General features: G+C 40.8%; 1 long non-coding RNA gene across 1 annotated transcript; it reads left to right on the forward strand.

Annotated features, from left to right (window-relative positions):
* The first annotated feature begins 4,588 nt into the window (after positions 1 to 4,588).
* LOC134379256 (uncharacterized) lies at positions 4,589 to 27,112 on the forward strand. The gene is made up of 3 exons (XR_010023709.1): positions 4,589 to 5,126; positions 23,700 to 23,856; positions 25,345 to 27,112. It is a non-coding gene; the product is annotated as an uncharacterized LOC134379256 (long non-coding RNA).
* The last annotated feature ends 505 nt before the right edge of the window (positions 27,113 to 27,617 follow it).

Here is a 27,617-nt window from a genome sequence, read left to right on the forward strand (position 1 = left end):
TGTTTCCAGATCAGTGTTGACCAAAAGAGCCATGTTGGATGATATTTGGGAGACAGGAATGAAGCAGCTAGCAATGTTTAAAAAATGTTTTGATGGCTGGTGGTGGGTGCCAGGCACATTGTCACTCTACACCTATCTACCTGGCATGGGAAAGCAGCCAAAACCACAGTAATGCCATATATTGGGTCAAACACTGTTGTCCCTCCAAGATTCATAGACACCAGTAACCTCAGAATGTGACCTTATTTGGAAACAGGGTCTTTGCAAATGTAATTAGCTACATGAAGATGAGGTCATACTGGATTAGGGTGTGGCCTAAGTCTAATGACTTGTGTCCTTATAAGAAGGCCATGTGAAGACACAGTGACACAGACACACAGGGAAGAATGCCACATGAAGGCAGAGGCAGAGATCAGAGTGATGCAGCTTGGCCGAGGAATTGCAGGGATTGATTGCCAGCAGCCAATGGAAGCTAGAAAGGATCCTCCCCTAGAGCTTTCAGAAGGTGCATGGCTCTGCCAGCACCTTGATTTTGGACTTCCAGCCTCCAGAAGTATGAGAAAATAAATTTCTGTTGTTTGAGCCACCAAGTTTGTGGTACTTTGTTATGGAAGCCTTAGGAAACTAATACACTGCAGCTCGTGTCAGAGCCCCTCCATCAGTTTCTGCAACTCCTCCACTGAGTGCATGTTCAGTTCTAGTGAAGGGTGCCAACTTCTACACCTGACCTATGGCATTGACGTTGGAAGTAGAGGCAGACATCGGTTCTGGTTAGTCTTTGCAGGGTCAGTTGTCTTCATTGGCCTTAATTTGCCCTTGTGGTTTCCAATCTGCCTTTGCCTTTGTCCATATTCAACTTTCCTTCCCAGCTGCTGGTATAGCAACTTTAGGCTGAACATTAGACACAGAGGCTGCCCCCACCCCCCAGCTCCCACAATTGTGTAAGACAACTGCTATGATTAATTCCTCATTCCAGACCACACGTGGTTCTGCTTCTCTACTCAAACCTTCACACTGTTTTCCAAATTAAGTAGAAATGAATTGAATGAAACCAATTCTGTTCCTTCCATCATATGGTATTAGAATAGAATATATTAGGTTATTAAGATTAATAGCTAGCATTTGTTGAAGATCTCCTAAGTGCATGGTGTTTTGCTAAGTAAGCTCTTTATATACAGCATCTTATTAAATCCTCAAAACAATCCTACAGAGAAGGCACTATTATGCCTATTTTACAAACGTACGTAAGAGAGGCTTAAAGAGATGAAGTGATTTAACCAAGTCAGAATTCGAAACTAGATACGAATTGCAGAACAGGAATTTTCAACCATTGTGTTATACTTCTACTCCAGATTACTTAGAACTGAAAGGAATTGTGTCTTTTCCACGAGATCTTAAGGACTCTAACTGCCTCCTCCCCTCCAAAATGCACTTCAAGACTTTGCTCATACTTTTTCCTTTCATCTCCCATTTTTTCCCCAGGACCTTTCCCAATGTCACCCCCTGTCTTGTGATACAACAGAAACAAAATTTTCTTTTAAGTCAGACTGACCTGAGTTTGGATGTCATTTTTATTCATTACCTACTACCAATATTTTTAGAGTTTCTAAGCCTCAATCTCCTCTGTAAAATCCTATATTACACATATAAAATATTTAATATAGTCACTTATATACATGTCTTGTTCCTCCTGCTAGACCACAGATTTTCAACTTTTTAAAAACTATACCCCAAAGTAGGAATATGTTTTGCACTGCAGCTCAATTCACACCCACATACATAGATAACTGAAATAAAAGCTCAATGAATAGTACTTGCCCTTATGACTTGTGATACACATCGACGTTTTCTATTCTATTCCTTAAAATAAAGCACTGGTCATGACTCTCATTAAATTGATTTCATGATGCACAGATGGCTCATCACTGAAAAATACTGAGAAAGATTGGGCAATTTTACATCAGGGAGCATATTTCATTTATTTTTTAATTGGTACTGGCAGGCACAGTGTCTTTAGTGTTTTGGTAAATATTTGCCATAGGACTGGATTTTTCTTGAGAGCAGGAATCTTGCCTTACCTACTTTGCATGCACACCACATTTAGCATAATTTGTCCCACAATAGTTAGAGATCAAATGGCTAAAATTCAGGCCTATTGTCAGGCTTTAGAGATCAGACATTTGGATCAAAATATGACAGGAACCTACTATGTGGCTGTATTAGTCCGTTTCTGTTGCTTATAACAACATACATGGAACTGGGTATTTTATAAAGAAAACAAAATTTATTGCTTACAGTTTCAGAAGCTAGGAAGTCCAAAGCCCAGGGAACAAATCTATTGAGGGTCTTCTTTAGTGGTGGCTTTAGAGCAATGCAGGGGTCTCACATGGTGGAAAATGGCAGAGCAGAGAGAGAGAGAGACTCTCACATGCTCCCCTTTTAAAGCCCTCAGAACCATGACAGTGGCCACCATTAAAACATCAACTTAATCACCTCTTCAAGGCCCCACCTTTCAATTACTATAATAGGATTTCCCACCCTCTTAACACTGACACAGTTGGGACCAAGCCTCCAACATATTAAACTTTGGAGGGACACAATACAATCCACTGCAGTGGTGCTACATAAATGCTGAATCATGGCTTCTTCCCTTAATTATCTTAAAAGCAGTATGGGATTGCTGAGAAGGAACAATAAGTTATGTTGTCCAACTAAGAAATTAAAAATAGGAGTTAGCGCTGGCCAGTTAGCTCAGTTGGTTAGAGCCGGGTGCTGATAATACCAAGGTCCTGAGTTCGGTCCCTGTACTGGCCAGCAGGCAAAAAAAAAAAAAAAAAAAAAAAAAGGAGTAAGACATTTGGAGGCCAAAACATCACACTTATTAATAATAAAGGTTATGTAAGAAAACATATCATAATCTTTGAGCCAGCCAGAACTGTTAATTAAACCCTAAGTTGAAGCAAGTAGGGTGGACCTCCCTATACCAAAGGCCTATGTGGAACATGGGAGGAGTGGAGCTCAGAAAATCCAGCTTAGTTTTCCTAAATGTACCAATTAGATAAGTCACTCCTCACCTGACCAGGGACAGAGGGATAAAAGATGAAAGAGCAGAGAGAGACCAGACATATTATACCGGATGAGCTTCCTCCCTCGTGGAGGGAAATAACAGGGGGAGTAAGTGTCCCGCCTAAGAATCGATATGGTGTGTTAGTCTGTTTTTTGTTGGTTGTAACAGAGTACCTGAAACTGGGTAATTTATAAGAAACAAAATGTATTTCTCACAATTTTGGAGGCTGGAAAGTCCAAGGTCTGGGGAGGCACATTGAAGGTCTTCTTCTTGATGGGACTCTCTACAGAGTCCCAACGCAGTGCAGAATAGCACATGGCGAGGGCTGAGCAAGAGAACATTTCCATATGCTTTCTTCCTGTCCTTATAAAGCTCTGTCTTCATAACGGATTACTCCATTCACAAGGACAGAGTCCTCACAATCCAATCACCTCCCAAAGTCTCTACCTTTTAAATACCATACTCTGATTTCCCACCCCCTTAACACTGTTACAATAGAGATCAAGCTTCAGTGAGCTTTGGGGGGACGTTCAAACCATAGCATATGGGAAACAAGACATATATACATATTTACATTTACATGTATGTAGACATACTGCTATGGTCTGAATTGGTGTCCTCCCCAAATTCATATGTTAGAACCTAATACCCAATGTCTTAGTATTAAGAGTTGGGATCTTTTGGGAAGTGATTAAGTCGTGAAGGTTCCATGACTTAGAAGAGGCTCGAGCGAGCTCCTTTGCCTCTTCCACTGCGTGAGGACACAGCAACAAGGCACCATCTGTGAAGCAGAGAGCTGGCACCAGACACTGAACATGCTGGCACCTTGATCTCGGACTTCCCAGCCTCCAGAACTATGAGCAGTAAATGTCTGTGGTTTATAAATGACCCAGCCTACGGTATTTTGTTACTGCAGCCCAAACAGACGAAGATATTTACATATATGAGGGTATTTCAAAAAGTTCATTAAAAAAATGGAATTAAAAGATAATATGAATCTTTTCATGAACTTTTTGAAGACCCCTTGGATGCACATATGACGTACTAAGTAAAAATAAAAATAATCCAAGTAACATCATTAGGTAGGTACATAATTAATTGCTAAATGTACTTTATACTAGCATTTCTCAAGTCTGCATCAAAACCTGGAGGACATTAATAAATTAAAGTTCATCTATATCCCTTCCCCACCTTCAGCAGCCACCTCCCCTCTCCTCCCTCTGCGTCGATCGCGGCTCTAAAAACGACTTTGTGTGGGGGGGCAATGGCTGAAATCTCACTGGCGCTTCGGCCCAGCACAGGAGGCGAAGCCGACTCCACCGGTTCTGAGAACACCAGCCGCGGTCCGGAGGCAGAGGTGGAAGCTGGAGAGAGACCAAAGGGGTGAGAGGGCGGGTGAGGCAGAGCCCCAGACCCTAGGCAGGCGGTGCATTCTGGGAGTTGTAGTGCCTGCGGGGCGACGCCCTCCCGCCCCTACCGGGCGCCGCACTCCATCTCCCAGCCGCCCCCGCGCCGCGGAGGAGGCGAGCGGAGGGGGCGCTGGGTAATGAGTTGCCGCAGGGGCAGGGCGCCGAGACCGAGAATTAGCTGCGGCCGGCGCCTGGAGACGCTGACGTCTGGCGTCCGTAGGGGCCGAGGGACCCTCGGGCGGGCGGCAACAAGGACCGTGTGGCCGCTACTTGTCCCTGCAATCGCCTTCTGTCCTCGCCATAGGAGCGCGGCGTCCGCCATGGAAGCGCATCCGGCCGCCGCCGTCGTTTCCGGGCGCTGGGGCCCCAGCTCCCCGGAGCGATGAGGGGGTAGTGGCGCTCCGCCGCCCGCCTGCCTCCCTCGCCCCGGCCGCCCCGGAGAGAAGGAGGGTCGGGCGGGCGGGCGGTCGGCGCTGCCGTGTCCGCCCCGCCCCCTGGGGGCGCTGCCGAGGGGCGCCCGCCCGGCCGCTGAAGCCCGGGACGCGCCGCCCGCCCGCGCCCTCCGCCGCCCAAGATGTGGCAGAACGTCGGGCTGACCGTGCTCGTGCTCGTGGCCACGCTGCTGATCGTCCTGCTGCTGATGGTGTGCGGTGAGTCAGGGCATCCGCCGTGGGGCACCTCCACACGCCCGCGCGACTCGGGTTGCTCACTTGCTTGTTTTGTCCGCTTCAAAAAAAGGAAGAGGGATGGATGGACAGGGCTCTTGTCTGTTGTCCCCTTACCTCGCGGGAGTGAGCTCAGAGGAGATGTGCCCCTGACCGATGGCAGGCCCGCGGGCACCCTGGACAGGCATAGGACAGGATCCAGGCCTGGGCATCTTGACTCGGGGCTAAACCAGACGTTGCTTCGCCGGCAGCGTCTCCTCTTGCCATTCGTGCCAGTCTGTCCAGATTTGAACCCTGGCCTGTATTCGAAGGTGAAGTGATGGGTTACTCCCGTTTTTTCTTTTTCACAGGTTCTGACCCTAATGATAATGAGAGGTTTCACTACCTTCATTTAATCAGGGATTAGGGCACAGTTGGGTTTTCAGCACACGTGAAATTGTTTATTTCGAGTTCAGGCTTAAACTAAATTCCAAGCAGAGCTGCTGAGATCAGGCAGAACTACAGACACCGGCTATCTTAACTTCCAGGGCCAGGTAACCTAGCTCTTAGTTCTGCAATAATGGTGCTGTTTTGTGTACGGTGGGTATTTTCCGTCTTGGAATGAGAGGACGTTAAACTTCCTTAAGGCAGTTTTAGATCTTTTTGATTCTTTACACACAGTAACCGGTAACCACAGATCTGTTAGCAACGTGGCTGAGCAACTGTAAAAATGTAAAAAGTATTTAGAGGAGATGTCAGTGAGTTAATTCGTATTTACAAGACTGAGGTATGGGTTCAAGTTGATGCAATAATTGGTCAGAATTCATAATAAATACTACAGGGCTCATTCATTACACAGTTAATGTACTAATTAATGCTTGGTATTAGAGCTGTGCTTGCAGAAGATATAGGGTGTGCTTGTGCATCTGCGTTTATATGTACTTGTACTTATATACTTGTATGTATATTTAATGTTTGGTTTTGCTTTACTGTGACACCACAGTTAAATGTTCAAACTTACAGCCTTTCTTTTCTGATGAGATATGATAGTTGAACAATCTTTCTCAATTTTCTGCTTGTCATGTCAACATTTCGGGCTAATAGTAGATGTTTAAGGTCCTTCAAGTAAGGAAAACCAGGTCTTTGTGATTTGTTTGGACGTGGGGAAGGAGGAATGCTTATGTCATCCTTTCTAATTGGGACATGCAAGCTACCTGGACATGAGGATGTGACATGTAGACCATACCACACCTTGGATAGAATGTTTGCCAGACTTATATTTGGGGCTTCAGAAGGTTTATTTTCTCCCGAGGCCTCTCTTTGATTTCTAGATCGAGGTGTTCTCTCTGTGTCTTCATGTGGTCTTCTGTGTCTGTGTCCTAATGTCTTCTTCTAAGAACACTAGTCTACTGGATTAGGGCCCTTGCCCTTATGACCTCATTTAACATTAATTACCTCTTTAAAGGCCTTATCTTCAAATATAGTCACATTGGGGGTTAGGACTTCAACCTATGAATTTTAGGGGAGGGACACAATTCAGTCCATAACAAGCACTATGTCATCAGCACTGGCTGAAAGGTAGGGAGTTGCTGGATAGTTTAGTCATGTGCCCTTAAAACAATTGTTCTTACTTTTCTATTTCAGAGATTTCATGGACTCCCCTTCCTTAAACCCCAACGTGGAGTTCAGATTAAGAGCCTCTGCGTTTTAGGCTTAGGTCTCCTGTTTTCTGATTTTATTCAGTTCAGCAAACTGAATGTTGAATGCCTACTGAGCACCAGGAACACAGAATTTATGACGGGGGTCTGCCCCAAGGAATTCAAAGCTTAGTTTGTTTTAAAAGTTGGACAAGCTTTTTCACATAGTAAATTCAGGTTCCTAGGGAGGTTTTCCTTCTTCTGTCTCTACTGGTTGTCTCTGCTTTCTCACCTCTCATTCATTCTCAATTGTTGCCTACCCCCATCATTCACTGAAGCTGCCCTTCTCAAGGTCCGTAACAAATGGCCTCCATATTACCAAGCTGGTGAGTGCTTATCAGTCCTAACTGAACTTAACCCATCACACTCATCCTGTACAGTTAAGGATGCTCTTTGAGAAGCATTTCTTTTGACTTTTGTACACTGTCCTTCCATGGTGTTCTTCCTACCACGGTAGCTAATTGTTTAGCTTTTCCTGGCTGCTTCTTGTCTAGAATTTGAATTCTTTTTGACCATAGCCTACAATAGGAAGTACATTATTCACAGTAGATTCATAAATGAATAAATTACATGTGTCTGTTTATATGTACACCTACCTATCATCTCTCTCAGAAATAAAGTTTATGAGCTAGTACTTCTGTATGAGATGCATGCTATTTCCTATTCTTCTATTATATTTCTATAATATAATACAAATATATTTTTGTTTTCTTTATCTTCTGCCTGTCCTCTCCCTATGGTATCCATCCAATCCTAGAGATTTAAACACCAGCTATAGCTAATGATTCTAAAATTTATATCTCCAACTCTCACTTCTTTCCTGAGCCCCAGGCTCATGCATCAGACTTTTTTTTATTGATATCCCCACTTGGAGATCTAATAAGCATCTCAAATTTAATACACCGAACACTCAGCTCTTGATTTCTGCCACTGGTTCCAACCCCGCTCCCCCACCACCACCCCCAGTCTTTCCCAGCTGAAATGTTATCTGCTTCCATTCAGTGGTTCAAGCCAAGGAATTAGATATCATCCTTGATTTTGTCCTTTCCTTTAAGCAGATCAAGTATGCAAGTCTTCTCAGTTTGATCTCTTTAAAAAAAATCTGGAATATGTTCTCTTCTCCATGACTATCACCACCACAATCATCATATTTGGTTTGCCTTTGTTTCCTAACTCGTCTTTTTTTCAACCCATCTTTTCTTTATAATCCACTTTTCACGTACTAGCCAGACTGTTTTATTGAGAAAATATTTTATCAAAAGTTTTTTTTCTCCTTTCTGTAATCTTTTTTTATTTTAACTTCTCAATATACATTGTAGTTGATTTTCGTGACCCTTTACCCGTTCCTTTTACCCCCTTTGTTTCTCCCCTCCCCCACTATTTATCAAACGTTCTTAACAGAAGAAATATAGTTTCAAAAGTCAATAGTACTTCTAAAAAAAAGTAGTTCCTTTTAACCCTCAGTTTCACTATTCTAGTTATTTACTTCTATATTTCTAAATAACATTTTCATTGCTATTTCTTGATTTTGCTGTTTTAGACATTATTTATTAACCATGGTAGATTCCCCATTTCTTTCCCTGCTTGCCATTAATAGCACAGTTTTTGTCTAACTTAAGAGTAAAGATTTATATTTTGACTGTGTAAATATTCCCTGCTGGTCAAATAGAGTAATATGATCATACCTCCTTTCTTATATGGTTCTCTATTTTTCTTGAAGTTACTAATTGCATTTTAAATTTACCTGGTATTACTTTTTTATATGCACACATTGTTATTTGTTCTCCCACAAATGTTCCATGAACTCTTACACACACCCATCAGTGATATTTCCCATATGTTCAAAGGAATTGGTCTTCCCCTCCTTCCCCCACCCAATCCCCCACCTTCCTTCTCAACAGCTGTCATTCTTGTACAGAAGTCTGTACTTTCTCTGCTACCCTGTTCTGTCCCCTGTTTTCTGGCTCTCATGTCATTGTCTTTCTTGGTTTACACACTTGTTTTGTTGGTGCGCATTTTCTAGGAGCTTTCTGAGAAAGAATGCATGTAAAATAGTTTGAACAAATGCGTGGCTGTAAATGTCTTTTTATTTATTTTGTTTTCTACCCTTATACTTGATTGGTAATTTGAATAGATTCAGCTTGCAAATAATTTTCATCCAAAATTTTAAAATTATTACTTCATGGATTTCTAGCTTCCAGGTCTGATGTTGAAAAACTTAATGCCTTCTGTTTCCTTGTCCTGATAGGTGACTTCATTTCCCTTTATAGAAGCTTTTGGGGTAGGCTTTTTATCATTTCATTCTGAAATGTTATAATGATATACCTTGGTGTGTGTCTTTCATTTTTCTGGGCCCTTTCAATTCAGATATTTTCTTTATTCTGGGGAGAATTTTTTACTAGATTTTTGATAATTTTCTCTCTCCCATTTTTTTGTTTTTTTCTTTCCAATACTAATGTTAGTTGGATGTTGGAACTCCTGGGCTGATTCTTTAATTGAATCTTTTTATCTCCTGTTTTCTCTCTCACTTGTCTTCCTGCTTTCTTCTGGGAGGTGTTTTGGCTGTTGTCTTCTGTTTCTTCTGTTCAGTTTTTATTTTAGCTATCCAATTTTTAATTTCACAGCTTTCTTTTTCTTTGATTATTTCTCTTCTATAGCACCTGTTCTTGTTACATGTGTGCAATATCTTATCTCCCTAAGCATATTAGTTACAGGTTTTTTTTGTTTGTTTTTGGCAGCTGGCCAGTAGAGGGATTGAACCCTTAGTTATAGGTTTTTTTTTTTAAATAAAGTGTTTTTCTTCTCCCTGCATTGTCTTTGTTTCTTCCATTTTAAAAAATTTCTGCTTGTTTGCTTTGGACTCTTCTTGATTGAAGGTTTTCTGTAAATGTCTAGTGATCTTGTTCTCCATTCATATTTAAGGGTGAGGTGGTAAACATGATAAATTGTTTCAGCTCTGAGCTTGCTGCAGGCTGTTTTGGTGGTGACTTGACCTCTTCTCTAGCAGTATCCCCAGTTAGTATCTGAAGACCTATTATTCCATTTCTCCAGAGAGGAATTCTCCCATTTCCCAGTGTGATAGGAGAATACTTCCAAAAATTCATGGAAAAATGGAATTGAAAGATAATATGAATCTTTCCACGAACTTTTTTGGACCCTTTATATTATAAATTTGGCTGTCATCATAAGTAGACTTTCAACCAATCCTTTTTTCTTTCCTTCCTTACCCTCTTTTCACCCATAGTCCTGATCTTTTCCATGGTTTATCATTGCACTTTGGCTCCAATTGGTACCCTTCTCTTCTGCCATCCAGATTTTTATTTCCTTTGCTTTGCTAGACCACTTACCACTTGTCCTCAGAGTAATCTTTAAAAATGTTCTCCCTTGCTTAATAACTTCCAGTGGCTTCCCGTTTCCCTTGAAATACTGTTACCGAGCAATGGGCTTGCTGCCTGATGTGCACAGAAGGCCAAACACTATGGCACTGGCTTTTGTGAAAAGAAAAAGCTTTAATTGCATGACCAATCAGGCAAAGAAACAAGAGACTGTGCTCAAATCTGTCTCCTGGACAGAGAAGTGTGACTTATTTTTATAGGAAGCTGGAAGTATAACGAAGTATAGGTAAAGTTACAGAACATGCAAGTTAGCAGGAGCTGATTAGTGGCAGATAAGCACATTCCAGTCTTGCTCCTTTTTTTTTTCTGCTTGTCTTGCAATAAATGGTGATGGACGCCTCACTTTTTAATTGTGTCTGGCTTTATGGTTCCTCTATTCACATCTGTCTCACTTCAAGGGCTCTGACGTTTCTGCAAAACAACTTAGGCCATAGTGATTAACAATCATCTTATTACAGGAAACTTGAGAGGCATTTTGTTATCTTAGAAGGAACTTCAGGCAGTTATTTAGCTCAGCCAATTATCTGGGATGGTCAACAGCTATTTTCAGCCCACCGTTTGTCATTTAGCTTAGCTAATTATCTGGGATGGTCAGCAGCTGATTTCAGTACAATCCAGATTTCTTACTGTGGCCTAAAGATCTGCTGATGTAGCCCCCACCTACTTTTTCCATCTCGTTTCTCCACTCTCCCCACTACAACATTCCAGGAACAGGCCAACCTTGTACCTTTTGCAGGGCCCTTGTCCTCTGTCTTCCTCTGGCTCTTCATATGGCTAATTCCTCATTCAGATTTCATGTCAAATGTCATCTCAGAGACACCTTTCCTGATCACCCACGGTAGTCCATCCAGTCACTCTTTATCTCATTTGCCCTTAGTTTTCAGAGTATTTAGCACTATCTGAAATGAGCTAATTCATGAGTCTGTTTCCCCCAATTTTTAGAGTATAAGCTTTATGAAATCAGTGACCTCATCTGGCTTGTTCACTTCTCCATCCCTAGATCTTAGACTAGTGCCTGGCACATAGTAGGCCCTCATGTGTTTGAAGAATAAATGAGGAAAGATTCCTCAGAATAAATTATTAAATTCCCATTACATGCAAGTCTTAAGTGTGGTAGAGACCAGGATTGCCTCAAGATGGATAATCCTTATGTTAGTTCAATAAGTATGTTTTATTGACTCATTTATTTGCTGTGGGTGATGGTCATGGGTATCCAAAAATTAGTAAGCATAATCTCTGCCCTTTAGGACCTTATACTCCAGTAGGGAAGATACTTATGCAACAGGTAATTGTAGTAAAACGTAGGCTTCTATTCCTTTTTCTGGTTGTCTCATGGAGCTCAGAACCTTCCCCTAAAGCTCACTCTTCTTTTCAGTTAATGCACAAAACCTTTAGGATTATTTTACCTTCCTCATTCATTCTCATTCATTGAGACACTTGTCATACACCCAATTCATCTCCCAAATATTTGAGCATTTCTTGTAAGCATGGTTCTGAGATACAGCAGTAACTAAAATCTGGTTCTACCACTAAACCACAAGTTCAGTGGTTTACAGGGGATAACAGCTTTGTCATTCAACAACAAATTGTTAAGAGTCTGGAAGGGTCTATTAATGTTGATACATTGTGCTTTTACATGAAATTCACCCATTTGGCGGTGTATGCTCATTCCTGGTTATTTCCCATCCTTTCAAACAGAAACAAACTTTTCCTTTGTCTAAGGCTCCAAGGACATTCATCTTTGTGGCATAATAAAAAATACATTTGGTCTCTGTCCCTGGTTTCTGGCACAACACCCTCGAACCCCAAAACCCTTTGAATTTCTTGAGTGGTAGAAGTGTCTTTTGTTATTCAAGCCCCTTTGGACCACATCTGAGTTTATGCTAATGAGGTGACTCGGGGTGGAGCCCCTAGAACATTTTAGGATGGGGGCTAGTCATCAGAAAGACCAAACATATGAGAGGGTGGGAAGTTTCAGCCCCACCCCCTGATGTCCAGGGAGGGCAGGGAGGCTGGAGATTAGGTTATAAAAACTTTTGAATGTTAAGTATAATAAGCATTTTCAACTTAACATATGTAAAACTACATTCCAGATCTTGTTCTTCTTGCAGCCTTCCTCATCTCAGTAAATGGCAACTTTTTCATTTCAGTTGTCAGTGAGGCCTCCCTAACTTCTCTGTAAGATACCATATTTCCAGGAACACACATGGCCTCTTTACCCTGACTCTCCTTTATTTTTTCCTATACTACTTCATTATAATTGGACAGATGTGGTGTGAAAAGTGTTACAAACTGAGAGGGCTTCCTCATCCACTGCCCAAAAGATAAAGAAGTCTCACACCAAAGTTGGCAGTGTTAAAGATTAGGGTTTATTTGGATCACCATTGAAAGGAACCCATGTAGCTAAAGGAGCTTTAAGATCTCAGACTCCCCAATAGCTTAGAATGACAAGATTTATAAGGCAGAATCATGAGTGGGGGGGGGTCCCAGAAGTTGTGTAGGAAGCTGATTGGTTTGGCATGAAGTCAGCACAACTATTCCTGGCATCTTGACTGATATTTTCCCTGGTGCCTTAGGGTCCAGGGTGTGTGTGCTTCAAAGCAGGCTTGTAGTTGCAGGCAGTCTGCAGAAATAACTTGTGATTGGCATTACAGATGTTATCCTAAGCTATAAGGCATTCATTTAGGGAACAAACATTCTGACCTTCAAATCAAGTCTTAGCTTAAGGAGCAAACATCCTAACCTCCAGTTCAAGTCTTAGCCTAAGGAAGTTTATGTTTAATCAACTCTACTCGTATTGCTACTCCTGGGAATCCAGCCCATCCTGCCTGGTCAAGCAGCTATTTCCCCCTTCCCCCCAGCCAAGGTCTGCTCTGAGGGGTGTCAGGGGAACAGCTAGGGAGAAATTGGGGGTCTGTTCCCTGGTTTCATAAGGATAGTATTTGGAACGTAGTAGGCATTTGAGTATTTGAATGAATGCATTTTTAGCCCTTGAATAATTGGCTAGGATGAGGTTATAGATGGGAACAAGAGGCATCTAGATTGTGGCACTTTATAAGGATCACCTGCAGAGTTTACATTTTCTTATAGGCAATGGGGATCTAAGCGTTTATAGAAGGAACTTAAAAATTTTATGGGCTTCTCTAGCTACAATGTGTGGAGAGTGGGAGGCTAGAAGGAAAGAAACCAGTTAGGGGGTTAGCATAAAGTACTGATAAAAGTTTGCACTAAGATGGAAACAGTGTTACTGGACACAGGTCGGACTGCCTGCCCCCTTTCAAAAACAAGCCACTCAAAAGTCAAATGGCGAAAACGGAAGTCAGCTTTTATTCAGGAATACCAGTGACCCAAGGAGAGATGTTAGGCTGACCCGTCTCTCCAGTAAACCTGAAGGAGAACGGCCAGACTAAAGCCGTCTCAAAGGCTGAGATTTACTGAGGGGTTTTTAAAGAGGGGGCTGAGAGAATGGAATGTGGGAAATGAAAAGCAGGAAGGAGAGAGACATGAGCCATGGGGCTCTGTAAGGAGCCAGGTACTAGGTCTCACCAAGACTTCTGTCTGGTTTCTGTTCCTGTTGATGTTATCTCTTGGTCCTGCTGGAGGGGTGGGATCAGCATAGCTTTATTGATGTCTTCCTTGGTTTCCCAGGGTTTGCAAGTTTTTAGTTTCAGGCTTGCTGGAAAACATCTTTACATTTATGCAAATAATGTCATCTTGTCCCATAACCAAGGTTTAAAATATCAAATAACCATAGGAAAAGAGGGACTCACAGAAATGGATGCCAAGAAAAAAACTGTGTCCTTTTAAAATTTGCCTGCAGCCCATACAGTTTTAGGTCCCAACATGGCTTCAGTTCTGCTCACCCTAACAATATAGTAGAGGCTGGGAGTGGTGGTGGCCTTCTGATTGTTGGGTGACTCAGCGACAGTGATACCACTTTTGTCTGTTCTGCCTGCTGCTGTGTCTAAAGAGCATAGGAGATTAAGTCCTTTTTTTTTTTTTTTTTTTTTTAAAGATGACCGGCAAGGGGATCTCAACCCTTGACTTGGTGTTGTCAGCACCACACTCTCTGAAGTGAGCAACCAGCCATCCCTATATAGGGATATGAACCCGTAGCCTTGGTGTTATCAGCACCGCACTCCTCCCGAGTGAGTCACGGGCTGGCCCTGAGATATGAAGTCTTTAGACAGAATCAGAACGCAGTCAATGTAGGTCCTAGGAGGATATCAGAGTGTGGGCCTACATGAGGAGAGGGGAGTAGTTATTTATCTGGCATCAGACCCATCTCCAGAGGTTGGCTTGATTATGCTCCCTAGTTCAACCTGGCTTGACAGACTCTGGGAAGACTGTAATTTGCAGGCCTGGTCTAGTACCGAGTCCCTGCTTCCTGCTGTTCCCAGCAAGTCAAGGAGTTAGTGAATGGAGTTGGACTCAGGCCAGTCTGTAACTGTGTGATCAACTCACAGAGCTGGCAGTGCCACTTACTAGCTGTGAGACTTGAGGAATACACCCGACTTCTAATTCTAGTGAGTCAGCAAATTCACAAATCATGGAATCAAGAAATACTAAGGACAAGCTATGTTTCTACCTATCTCACATTGCATACAGATAAATAAATATGAATTAACTCATATTTGAAAAGTAGATTTTCAATGATTAAATCTGTTTTTAAGAATTTAAGCTACCCTTAATTTAATATGGTTTTACTTAGGATAGTGTATATTTTTCAAAGATAACAGAGGAATAAGATAAAATGTATTGATCGTGGAAAAGTGTGGACAAATTTCACAGATCATGTAGTTCATTGGTTTTCATACCATCTGCAAAGGTATGTTAAAAGATAAACTCACACACAATAATGTTTTAAAGAATTTATTTGAGCAAACTGATTCATGAGTTGGGCAGAGCCAGATCACAAGTGGTTGGGCCTCCACCAAGGGGATGTGAAGAAGAAACTTCTATGACATGTTCACTGGAGCAAAGCAAAGAAAATATTTGTTTGGTTAACATGGAAAGTCCCTAGTGGGAAGTTAGTTGATAGTTTCAGATGGGTTTAGCTTTGTTTTAATGTTTACAGTGAGATGGGTTTCGATTTCTTGTGCAGAAACCCAAGGCGTTGGAGTGGTCTCAACCTAATAGCCTCCCAATTAATTATTTTAACAGGTGCCTCAGGGTTTGAGAAATAATTGATTCTGATTTCTGATGTTATTCAGCTTTATTGAAGTATAAATGACATACAGTAAAATTTTACGTACACAATTTGAGTTTTGGCAAATATACACAGTGGTGTGACTACCACCACAATCAGGATACAGAACAGTTTTATCTGTCCAGAAAGTTCCCTCATGTCCCTCATGTCTTGGTGGGAATCCAAACTCTATCACCATCTTAAAAAAAAAAAAACAAAAAACTTGTTTTTTCTTTTTGTTATCAAGTTGTAACAATTCTTTATGTATTTTGGGTACAAGTCCTTTATCAGATATATGTTTTGTAAATATTTTCTTCTAATCTGTGGCCTGCCTTTTCACTTTGAATTGTCATTTGTTTTATATTTTGATTAAATTTGATAAGTTCCATTTATCAATTTTTTAAAGTATGACATAATTTTATTTAAAAAATTTTTTAAATTATTTGTTTTTAATAAACATAAAAGTTGTATGTGTTTATGGTGTACAACATGTTGTTTTGAAATACCATATACAGTGGAATGGCTAAATCGAGCTAATTAACATATGCCTTACCTCACATACCTGTAAGAAATTGTTGCCTACCCCAAGGTCACAAAGATTTTTCTCCTGTATTCTAGTAGTTTTACATTTTAGGTTTCACCTTTAGGTCTGTGATCCACTTTGAGGTAGTTTTGTGTATGGTTTGAGTTAAGGATCAAGGTTGGTTTTTTTGTTGGTTTTTCAGTTTGTTTGTTTTTTAAACGTAAGGATATCTGACAGTCCTAATATCGTTGATTGAAAAGGCTGTTCAAGGGCGGAGCCCGTGGCGCACTTGGGAGAGTGCAGCGCTGGGAGCGCGGCGACGCTCCCGCCGTGGGTTCGGATCCTATATAGGAATGGCTGGTGCACTCACTGGCTGAGTGCCGGTCACAAAAAAGGCCAAAAAAAAAAAAAGAAAGAAAAGGCTGTTCTTTCCTCATTAAATTACCTTGATACCTGTCTTGAAAATCAGTTTATCCTATATGTATGGGTTTATTCTGGACTCTATTCTGTTCCATTGACCTTTGAGGGTGCTTCAGAAAGTTCATGGAAGGATTTGCACAACCTACACAATTAACATAAGGATAGACAGATATGAGGGTATTCAAAAGGTTCATGGAAGGATTCATTTTATCTTTCAATTCTATTTTTTCATGAACTTTTTGAAGTACCCTCATATGTCTATCCTTATGCCAATTGTGTAGGTTGTACAAAAGTTGTTCTTTTTTCAAAATTGTTTTTGGCTCTTTTAGATCCCTTGTATTTCCTTATAAGTTTCAGAATCAGCTTGTCAAGGTAGTTCTATTGAATCAATAGGTCAAGTTGGAGAGAAACGACATCTTATCAGTGTATTAATACAGTACGGGGTGGAAGTGAGCATGAGGTTCCAAAGTGGTCACCCAAGAGAGCTCATATTGAAGACATAATATTGTAGAAAGATTTAAAAATTATATACAAATGATGCTTACAATTCTCAGTAACAGTGGTAGTAGTTTCATCTGTGTATTTTGCCCTAAAAAGGAAGAAGTTGGAGTCCAAGAGACAGTAACAATACTAATATTTGAGTGTTTCTTATGTCAGGCATTATTTTTAACTTGTTTGCTTTCTTTTTTTTTTTTTTTTTTAAAGATGACCGGTAAGGGGATCTTAACCCTTGACTTGGTGTTGTCAGCACCACGCTCAGCCAGTGAGCGAACCGGCCATCCGTATATGGGATCCGAACCCGGGGCCTTGGTGTTATCAGCACCGCACTCTCCCGAGTGAGCCACGGGCCGGCCCCGAGCTTGTTTGCTTTCTTACTCTCTCAATTTTCTATCTGTTCTTGCAATTATGGGTAGTTTACTGTCTAAGAGGGAAGTTCAACATAGTTCAGTCCTTCTATGTCTCCTAAAGGCAGTAGGTTATAAAGTAACTAACCGTCATCTAACCAAATTATTATTGATTATAGTGGTTTGGAAATTTTGTCGAATTGCTCTAAAAATTATTCAGAACCTTAACAAAAGGCAAAAATGTGTTTATGCCATTAAAGAGGATGAAAAACAATCCTCGCCACCATCTCCTCCTCCTCTCCCCCACTTCGACCTTTTAGACAAACAATTCATTTGTTCCCTTGATGCAGTCCTGTCTTAAAGAGGGACATAACATGGGAGTTGATACTCATCATGTCTTTCCCATTGTAAGAACTGGGACTCAGTTGAGACATGAAAACCTCCCATTCTCCTTGTTTGAAAGATTTTAAAAGAGCATTATAAAAAATGGCTTACATAGTACTTTTACTAAGGAATACTTAGAATGAATTGCAAATGGGCACACTATGACCCCTTGGGATTGGAAAACACTTGGAAAAACTGCTTTAACTCCTGCTCAATATACTATATGGCTACAAGAATATCAGGAAGCCTTACGTGCTATGTCACTCGAAAATTTACGAAATGAGGTTCAAATTAGCATGGACATGTTACTTGATCAAACAACTAGAGCAGCTATAAAGGCTTGGGACAAAATGCCTGAAACAAAATCTAAACTTCAACCTCTTGCTTCCCCTGATGCGTTTTGGAAACAAAGATTAGATAAGACTCGGCCACTGTTGACCTTATCTGTTGAACAAAAATTTATTACAGATTGGGGGCTGATGATACCATAATTGCTAAAAAGGATTGGACTCCATTATGGAAAGTAACTTCTTCACCAGTTACACTTACTGGATTAGGCAGGTTCAAAATCCCTTATCAAAGTAAAAATCCTTGTTGTATACTGGCCCCCGAGGGACAAATTGCCTCCATTATGCCTTATGTTCCAGATCTCCCTCAAACTCTATGGGGCCAAGACGACCTTGCTCAATGGGATGTTTATATTGGGACATCTCCTTTAAAATCTGTCATGATGGCCACGACCACACTCGCATCATTCAAATTACAACAGAGCCCTGGTCCTCCAGTTTGGGTGGAACAGTGGCCTCTTAAAGGGGAGAAATTAAATCAAGCTGCTTTACTTGTTAAATAACAGTTACAAATGGGACATTTAGAGCCAAATCACATAGTCCCTGGAATACTCCTACTAAATCTTTTGCTAGTGTTAGACAGGGACCCACTGAGCCATATATCGATTTTATTAATCATCTTCAAGGTGCTATAACTAGACAAATTGACAGGCTCATGACAATCCAGAACTGCTACCACAAGTTTATTTACATTTAATCAAATGAGTTAATAATGCTGGTTTACAAGTAGCTCCAGATAAAATTCAAAAAAAGGAGCCTTGGAAATACCTTGTTTTTTTAAATCACTCAGAGAAATATATGGCCACAAAGTATATCTTTCCATATTCAGGAGCCTTTTACTCTAAATGACTTACAAAGATTACTTGGCCACATTAACTGGCTCCGCCCTTCTATGGGCATTCCCACTTACCAATTACAACATTTGTTTAATACACTTTTGAAGGGAGACCCTGATCTGTCCTCCCCTCATTACTTATCTGAAGAAGCAAAATTAGAATTAAAACAGATTGAATCCTTTTTACATTCCAGACAATTAACACGTATTATTAAATCTCAAGTCATTTATTTCATTATTTTCAACACCCCACATAGTCCCACAGTTGCTTTGCCAATTTCTTCCTCACATAGGAGTCATTGAATGGATTTTCTTACCCCATCAACAAAAAAAGAAACTATATACTAAATTAGAACAATGTATTCATTTAAATACTCACTAGGGGAAAACACTGTTGTCAAGTACTTGCTGGGTATGATCCTGATATAATTAATCCTGCTCTTTCTGGCCCTTTATCAATTGCAAATGATATGGCTTATCACTTTGTTATGTATAGTAATGTTTTATGGAAAGCTATTTATTCTCATCAGTTTTTTCATCAGGGTGCACGAGCTTTGTCTAACATGCATCAGATCTCTTACAGGCAAGCTCAAGATATTGTTCATGCTTGTCCTGATTGTCAGAGGTTTTCTAAATCTAATTTCCCTGGAGGAGTTAATCCTTGAGAAATAAAAGGTAATGAAATTTGGCAAATGGAAGTCACTCGTTATTCCCCTTTTGGACATCTTAAATATTTACATGTTACTGTTGGTACTTACTCTAGTCTTATTCATGTCACTGCCCAAACAGGAGAAACTGCTAAATATGTTAAAAAACATTGTCTTTCTGCCTTTGCCACCATGGGGATTCCAAATAAAATTAAGGCAGATAATGGACCCGCATACACCTCCAAAGTCTTTCAAGTATTCTGTGACAACTAGAACATTAAACATGTCACAGGAATCCCATTTAACCCCACTGTCCAGACAATTGTGGAAAGAACTAATGGCCTTCCTAAATCTCAACTAGGTAAACAAAGGGGGAATGTAGGTATAAGACTAGCCCCTCATGAACAGGTCTTTAAAGCTCTGTTTACACTACATTTTTAAGACTGTAACTCCCCAAAATTAACAGCCAGAGAACAACACTTTATACCTCCTAAAAAGAGACCTAGACCCTTGGTTTTATTCTGCCACCTGCCAACGGGACCACAGTTGAGACCTGTTGAATTATTAACATGGGGGAGAGGGTCTGCGTCTGTTCTTTGACCCACAGGCCCACTATGAATTCCTGCTAAGGCTGTTGAACCTTATGTGGAACCCTACACCAGATGAGGAATTGAATCTGATCCCAAAATCTCAACGCCTGGCCATCACACCTCAATCCATATCACCGGGGATGGTACACATCAGACTGCCAGTGATGATGGTGCCAACAACCACCTCCACTCCAACCTACATGAGCCCACCAGTAATGAAAATAACGATAACAAGCTCCAAATTGGCCTGGGGTAAATTAAGAAAACTTCAACAGTCAAATAGCTTTCAATAGCTCAGCCCTTAAGCTCAGTAATTTGAGAAACAAAAACTAAACTAAAATCTACCTGTTTAACTAGATGTTCTCAAATTTTCTGGCATCCAGCTGGTCATCTTAAACAGACTTCTAAATTTTCTTCTAGGCTCATCTATGTATTTCTTCACAAAATCCTCCGGTAAAGTTCTGTACCTTTTTTTTTTTTTTTTTTTTTTTTAAAGAAAACTTTCTCTGCATCTTCTTAAAAAGGCTTGCATACTTTGCTTTACAATGTAAAGTCATTACCTTCCTTTCTTTAAAACAGGATGAGGCCTCACCGATAAGTCTTTTTAAAAAAAAACACAATCTAAACCTGACTGTCCTTTTTACTAGTGAGGTTTTTTTTCACATCTTGAGCAAAACCTATAAAATCCTTGTTTGTTCTTGTTATTTATGTCTGTATATATGCATGTGTAAGTTGTATGTTATATGTTCATGTCTGTATGTGTAATTGTGTTTTCTGCACAGTACCAAATTGGCTTATAATTAACACACGCTCATTAAATAACTAAGTATACTTTTTAAGTTCACGTGACTTAAATTTTCTAAAGTTTTAATAAATATATTTTCAAAATTTGATTCAAATCTTTTACCTAAATTTGCTCTAGGTCAGTATGTCTCCTTGTTATCTCAGTTCTGCCTCCTGTCCATGCTGGGAAAAACAATATCTTTAAGGCATTGTCTTTGTGAATACTGCCCTCTGCCTCTCTGGATTCCACTTGGCTCTAAATGCTACATGGAAACCTAGGACCCAAAATGGCTAGTGAAAGGAGACCTATGCCCAATGTCTCATAGGCCCTAGTTAACATTAACTGATAAGGGTATAGATCTAATACACCAAGTTTTTGGCTGGGAAACCGTAAATATGTATTTGGTAAAAACAGCTAAAACTCAAACTGGGCTTTGTATAATTTGCTCTGATAAATGGATGCCTATTTACTAACCTGAATGCATAAAAATGTTCTTATCAGCACACATCACTGCCTGGGTTTACTAATCAAACAAGATTACATTTGTCTTTTCTAGAGGTCTTTTAAGTTGTGCATTATAATTTCTTGTGCTCTCTGCCTTTGTAACCCTTGGTCACTTTAGTTTTATTTTTTGCAGTAATTCGTGATCTTACTCAATTAAATGTTTTAAGCCTTTTGTTATTTGACAAAACTTTCCAAAACTAAATTCTGAAAGCCCAACCTTTTGGTTTAAACTAACTTTGAGGAGTTCCAAGGGCCCTGTGGCTTCTCAAAGGATATATAAAAAATATATCAGAACTCATTGGCTTATTTAATAAATTAGACTATATGGGAAAGCATTTTCAGTACTGAAGGTGTTATGGATATGTGTTCCAAAATCTTGTAAGGTTCTTGAAAATATGGGTCTTGATATAAATGCTATCAGTCATAATCTTGGTTCAATTATAATTTTAAATGTTATGTTAGGCACAGCTTCCTGACAAACCTTGAGTTTATACGTTTAAACTAAATTTCCAAAATTCTAATAAAGAAACTGATGGGTTTGTGAAATTGTTCACAAAGGTCAACATGACAAAAATTAATTAGTGAACTAATTAAAAAGAATTATGGGTTTATACAATTTCCTTATTTTGAAACACTGCTGGTTCTCTTACTGTTTTGTTTTCCAAATCTAAAAACAACCCTCTCTCTCAAGCTATGTATAACTGACAACAGTTTGGTAAAATATCATTTAAAACTGAAGTAAAAGCATTTGTTTTCTCCCTATTTGATCCACTCCAAATTTAATAACTTTAAGTGTCCTTATGATTATTATAGCAATGTGGCTATTTTTATAAGTTCAATGAAAACTAACTCTCTATGACAGGATATAATTTAAAACTTTGGTTATAAAATAGCATATCTCTTCTAAGCTGCTGACCCCTCTTTCATGTTGCCTGAATTTGGCCTAACTGCTGCTTCATCCTGCTGTTCATCTCCCCCCATCCACCCCCTGCCCCCCCAGGTGGGACAGAACACCACCTGGGGATGAGCCTTCCCAGCACCCTGGGATTTATACAAAGAAAAGTAAGACCTTTTCAATCAAGATATTGATCATCAATGCTTTTATGAGGAATACCTTGATCATTAATGGGGAAATAATATCTTCTATACAAAAGCAGTTCTCTAAATTTTCCTGGCCTTAAAGAGGATGTTTGTAACTTCGATGAGACATCCTGTTCCTAAACAAAAGACTTGTAATTGATCAAAAATTATACAAAAGAATAGATGCTTTGGAAGCAGTAATGTCCTGGACAGGTGAACATTAACAAACTGTCTCGACTCAGAATCAACTATTATACAGAGCAGAATCCCATTCTGGAGTTTCAACAATTGGTAATTACACCTAATTCATGGCACCTGGAATGATGCCTATGCAACAGCTGAGAGATGATGACATCATCAGTCCTTACCTGAAGTAAATTAAAAGGACTTGCCATGCTGAAGGATAGTAACTTTGCTTTAAATGCTTTTGTCTTAACTGTGAAAACCTGATCTTTAGCTTTTGCTTTTTCTATTAAATAAATGAAATGGGGAGATGTGGAGTATACATAAAGCAAATGTATTTCACAGGGCCTGGTTTTCCAAAGCCTTGCAGTTTCAAATCTTAATCTTGCAAAGGACAGGAAATTTTCCCCAGGCTATAGTCTCTGTTGTAAGATAACGAATTGTAACACAGCAAAGTTGCTGGCTCAAAAGCAGGTTACTGATTGATATGTAAAGATACTGGGAAATTGCTGTAAGAAGACAATGTTTGTTAAAATCAAGCTTTTGTTGGTGAATCAACTTCTTGTAAATTGCATTATGGAATGTCACCTTGCTTTTCTTACTGAGTGTTACCAGCTTCTATTGTTAAACTTGTTAAACTATACTTAGCAAAAACCCCACCTATGTTCTCTTCCTGAAACTTCCTCCTCTGGGGAATAAATGTGGGAAGAGAACCCCAATTCATGGTTAATTTCCCAAATGGAAGGAGTGCCTCTCTTGAGGGTTCTGGGAGATTAGCCCCTTTTCGGGGCTTCTCCCTGCTCAGAAGAGATGGGCTTTGAGTAATCTTTGGTGGCTCTGTCACCCAGGGGAAAAGTAGTGACAAAACCGTGGGAGGCAAAGCAACACCTTCTGCTCGATGTTGCTGCAAACTTAAAACTGCTCTTAAAAATAAAATCTTTTTGTAAAAGTATGTAATTTAAAGAATTCGGGGAAGTATTTATGGGCAAGCAATATTTCTGAACATTTTTGGATTTAAAAAATAAGATATAAATGAAGGCAACATTTTCCTGGGTTGTGTGAGTGTGTGCCTGCCTAGATCTGGGGAAAGTTAGGTGAAAGGTGCTAACCACTGGATTTTAAACAGCATGTCCCTTCTCTCCTGTTTTCCATCCTAGAGCACTCACTCTAATGACAGGAAACAATGTCTCCTGCACCCTAGAGGCTCCCTCACCCCCGAGACTGCTCTGCTGCTCAAGTCTGCTACTTCCCTCAGTCAGTGCACAGAGGAGTGACCCGTGCTGCAGCCTGAAGGCTTTGGCAGAAATATGACTGGTGAGCTGGCAAAGTCCTGGATGCTAAATATTTGGATTCACTAGTTTCCAATATGTGAAAATGGAATATAAAAGGAAGTTAAAACAAGATCAGCATTTTACAACCTTAGCTTCAATGCAGGTTTCAAGGTCTATAGAAAAAGACAGTCACTTTATTGTATTTGGAGAATGAAATAGTTTTTCAAAGGAAAAAAGATAAAACAGTGTGTGTCACACGATTCCAAGATTGTTAAAGCAAAATAAGCCTGGAAGGGAATCTATCAACATGTCACCAACCTTCAGGGTTCTCATACATTGCTAGCTGCAGTGTTATTTGGTTCAGAATTCATTGAAAACAATTTGGCAATGCCTATCAAAATTACAAGTTTGGGATCTGGCCAGGTAGCTCAGCTGGTTAGGGAGTGGCCTTGTAACACCCAGGTCAAGGGTTCAGATCCCCGTACCAGCCAGAAGCCAAAATTAAAAAACAAAACAAAACAAAACAAAACTATGAGTTCATGTACCCTTTGATGCAGCAATTCCATTGCTAAGGGTATTTTATGATATAGTCACATTTACAAGATAATATACGTGCAAGCATACTAATGCAGCATAGTGTGAAAAAGTTTGAAAATAAATTAAAACTTCCACCGGGGGGAACTTGTTAAATAATTATGATATTTGACTAAATATTATGTAACTATAAGATAGAAAGAGGAAACTCTTCATGAACTCATGGAATAAACTCCAAGATATATTTTAGTTGAAAAGCTTAGATACATAAGTATTAAATGGTTTGTGTTTTGTATGCTATTTGCTTTAAATAAAAGGGGAGAAAAAGAATATGCATACTTTTATGTATTTTATCATCTGTATAAATTTGGTTGTCTCCAGAGGGAGAAAATGGGTAGGAACCAGGAGTTTTTAATATTGCATACTCTTTTTGTACCTCTTAAATTCAACCCATGTAAGTGAATTTTTATAATTTAAACATTTTAAAATTAATAATTAAAAATAGTACCAACCTGCTAGAGTGCAAACTTCATGGAGGTAAAGGACTGTATCTGTCTCATATGCAGTTCTATTCACAGCCCCCAAGCACAGTGCCTGGTATAGAGGAGCCACTTAATTAACAGCTGAATGAGTAAGTGAATTGCTAATATTTTAGTGGGGAGATTCCAGGGAATTTTTTATAATTTAAAAATATTCTGGGCCGAGCCTGTGGCGCACTCGGGAAGGTGTGGCGCTGGGAGCGCGACGACGCTCCCAGCGGCCGCGGGTTCGGATCCTACATGGGAGTGGCCGGTGCACTCGCTGGCTGAGTGCCGGTCACGAAAAAGAAAAAAAAAAAAAAAAAAAAAATTCTCTCATACACAGGCATTGATTTTTACAATCAGAAATAGTTTTGAATTGGAAGGGAAAGACTCAGATGCAGTAGAGCCCCTAGACCCAGGCAAGTGCTCTTGGAGTATTGTTGTCAGAGTTTTCTAAGATCTCCTCCTGTTTGCAGGAACCAGCCAGCACTGGCAGAGCTATTGCAGCAGGGTGCCACGGACATGGACCAAGGTGCTTTCCAACCTTCGGTCACCCTCCCCCTCAAGAGGTGGACCAGATGCCCCAAGAAGCTGCAGCACTTGTGTCTGTGAAGTCGTCCTGGCCTGGCCCCCGTGGCTGTGCCCTGGTTCCTGAGGGCCACAGGAGAACAGATAGCTTCCATTGACCGGGACAGTTTCTTTTGTGGAATCATGCAACATTGGGCCACCAGGTGGTGCTGACACCTGATTTGGAGTGATGCTCTCTGAAGTGGGGCACAGGGCAAAGGGTAAATTCAGGGATTGGCCCCTGAGCCTTGAGCTTGAGTTCGCATGCAGCCATATAGTGGTTCTCACCTGTCTGAGTTCTGACATTTTTTTCATGAAATTGTTTACATAGACAGAAACCCCACAAAAAATATTTGCTGGGGCTCACACATGTCAGGAGTAGCCCTGATCTGATGTAAACACCTGTATTATTTGAAAGATTTCAATAAGAACAAGTAAAAGTACATAACATTGTGACAAATCAAAGCAAATGTTTTATTCTAGAAGATAATGTTGGTAATTGGGAGAAAAGAGCTGATTGTGATTGGAGCCCTTCCCACAAAATCCAGAGTCAGGGAGCCCATTGAGCTATACAGTGAGCTATTTTTACAGCTTTTAAAAAATGTATCAAGATGTAACCAACCTTTAACTCCCTTGGCCATATTTGGCAACAGCTTAGAAGAGGCCACGTCCCAGCACAGGGGCAAGGCAGCTTTGTACTCTCTGCCGGTTATGTTACGCTTCACAGAGTTCAGCACTGCGTTTACATGATGCAGTGTAACGTTCTTATATATCCATCTCTCCCCATCACACTCCAACGCATGTTTTCCAAAGAAGTCATCTGAGCTCTAGAGAGAGTAGAAGGTCAGAGAGAGATTAGCCCAGGAAGAGCCAGCCTTCCAGAGATATAGTGAACTTCTTCCTGCTAAAATCAGAGACTGAAATCCTCTCACTGTTCTATCTTCACCTCTAGTGTGCATCTCTCTGCTGAGTCAGGAAATTCTGTATCATCCAAAGAAAATGCTGTGTCTCGTTCACTAAAAAGCCCCACATCCTATCCCTGCTCTACACTGATTCTTCACCCTCCCCCACAAGACAGCTCCAGGAGTCTGTCTACAGCAGACTGGATGCAGTGGAGAGGCCCTTGCAGGGCACACTGGGTCCTTCCTGTGACATGATTTCTGACAGGCAGAGGCTATGTCGTCTGCTTTTCATGTTCATGAGTGTACGCTGAGTGTGGAATGGGACATGTAGGTGGGCGTGGGAGAAGATGTGTGTGTTGGCACAGGCAGAGCAGAAAGGGGCAACACGGAGTGGACGCTTCAGCCACTTATGGTTGGATCCAGCTGGGCACCAGGACACATGCCAGTAACACGGCTGTGTGACAGGTGTAAGGACGCCTGCCTAATGTCTCCCATCACCACCCACAGCCTACTGACCACACCATCGATCCTGTCAGTCCCAGTCGATCCTCAGAATCTGTGGACCTGGTCCTCCCCCAAACTGAGCGGGAGCTCACAGAACTAGACAGAATGGCCTGGATTTATTTTGGAAGAGAGTCACAGATGCACGGTGGGTGAGGATGAGAAAATCCAGTAGTCTGTGAGGGGGGGTTGAGGGAGGGGGCTCACAGCCAGGCTGCTAGTCTCATGTCACAAGGGATGCCCACGACTGAACTAGCAGGACTTGAAGACAGACAGTGGGGGGGCTGAAGGGTGGGGTGCAGGGGTGGGCTACGGGGACGGCAGGCTAGCAAATGTGCGAGGAAACACAAAGCGCTGGCATTGGGTTGGCCATTTAGCTCACTTAGGAGAGCACGGTGCTGGTAACACCAAGGTCAAGGGTTCAGGCCTTCCTACTGGCCAACTGCAAGAAAAAAAAACACTAGTATTGGATCATTTGCTGATGATGCCATTCATTCATTTGCGAAAAGATATGTTTTTAAGCACCTGTTAGGGGCCACTCCAGCAGAAGACTCAGCTCAGGTATCTGTACTAGGTCCCTGCATCTGGGTGGCGAAGACAAACACATAAGATTGCAATTCAGTTGATGGAGTTTGGATGTGTTGGCCCCCAAATCTCATGTCAAAATCTGATCCCCAACTTGGCAATGTTGGGAGTGGTTTGGGTTATGGGGAGAGATCCCTCATGAGTAGATTAACGCCTCAGGGGGTGGGTAGCAAGTGAGTTGTTGCTCTGTTACT

Source organism: Cynocephalus volans, chromosome 5 (assembly GCF_027409185.1).
Source record: "Cynocephalus volans isolate mCynVol1 chromosome 5, mCynVol1.pri, whole genome shotgun sequence".
In the NCBI taxonomy this organism is placed as follows: Eukaryota; Metazoa; Chordata; class Mammalia; order Dermoptera; family Cynocephalidae; genus Cynocephalus; species Cynocephalus volans.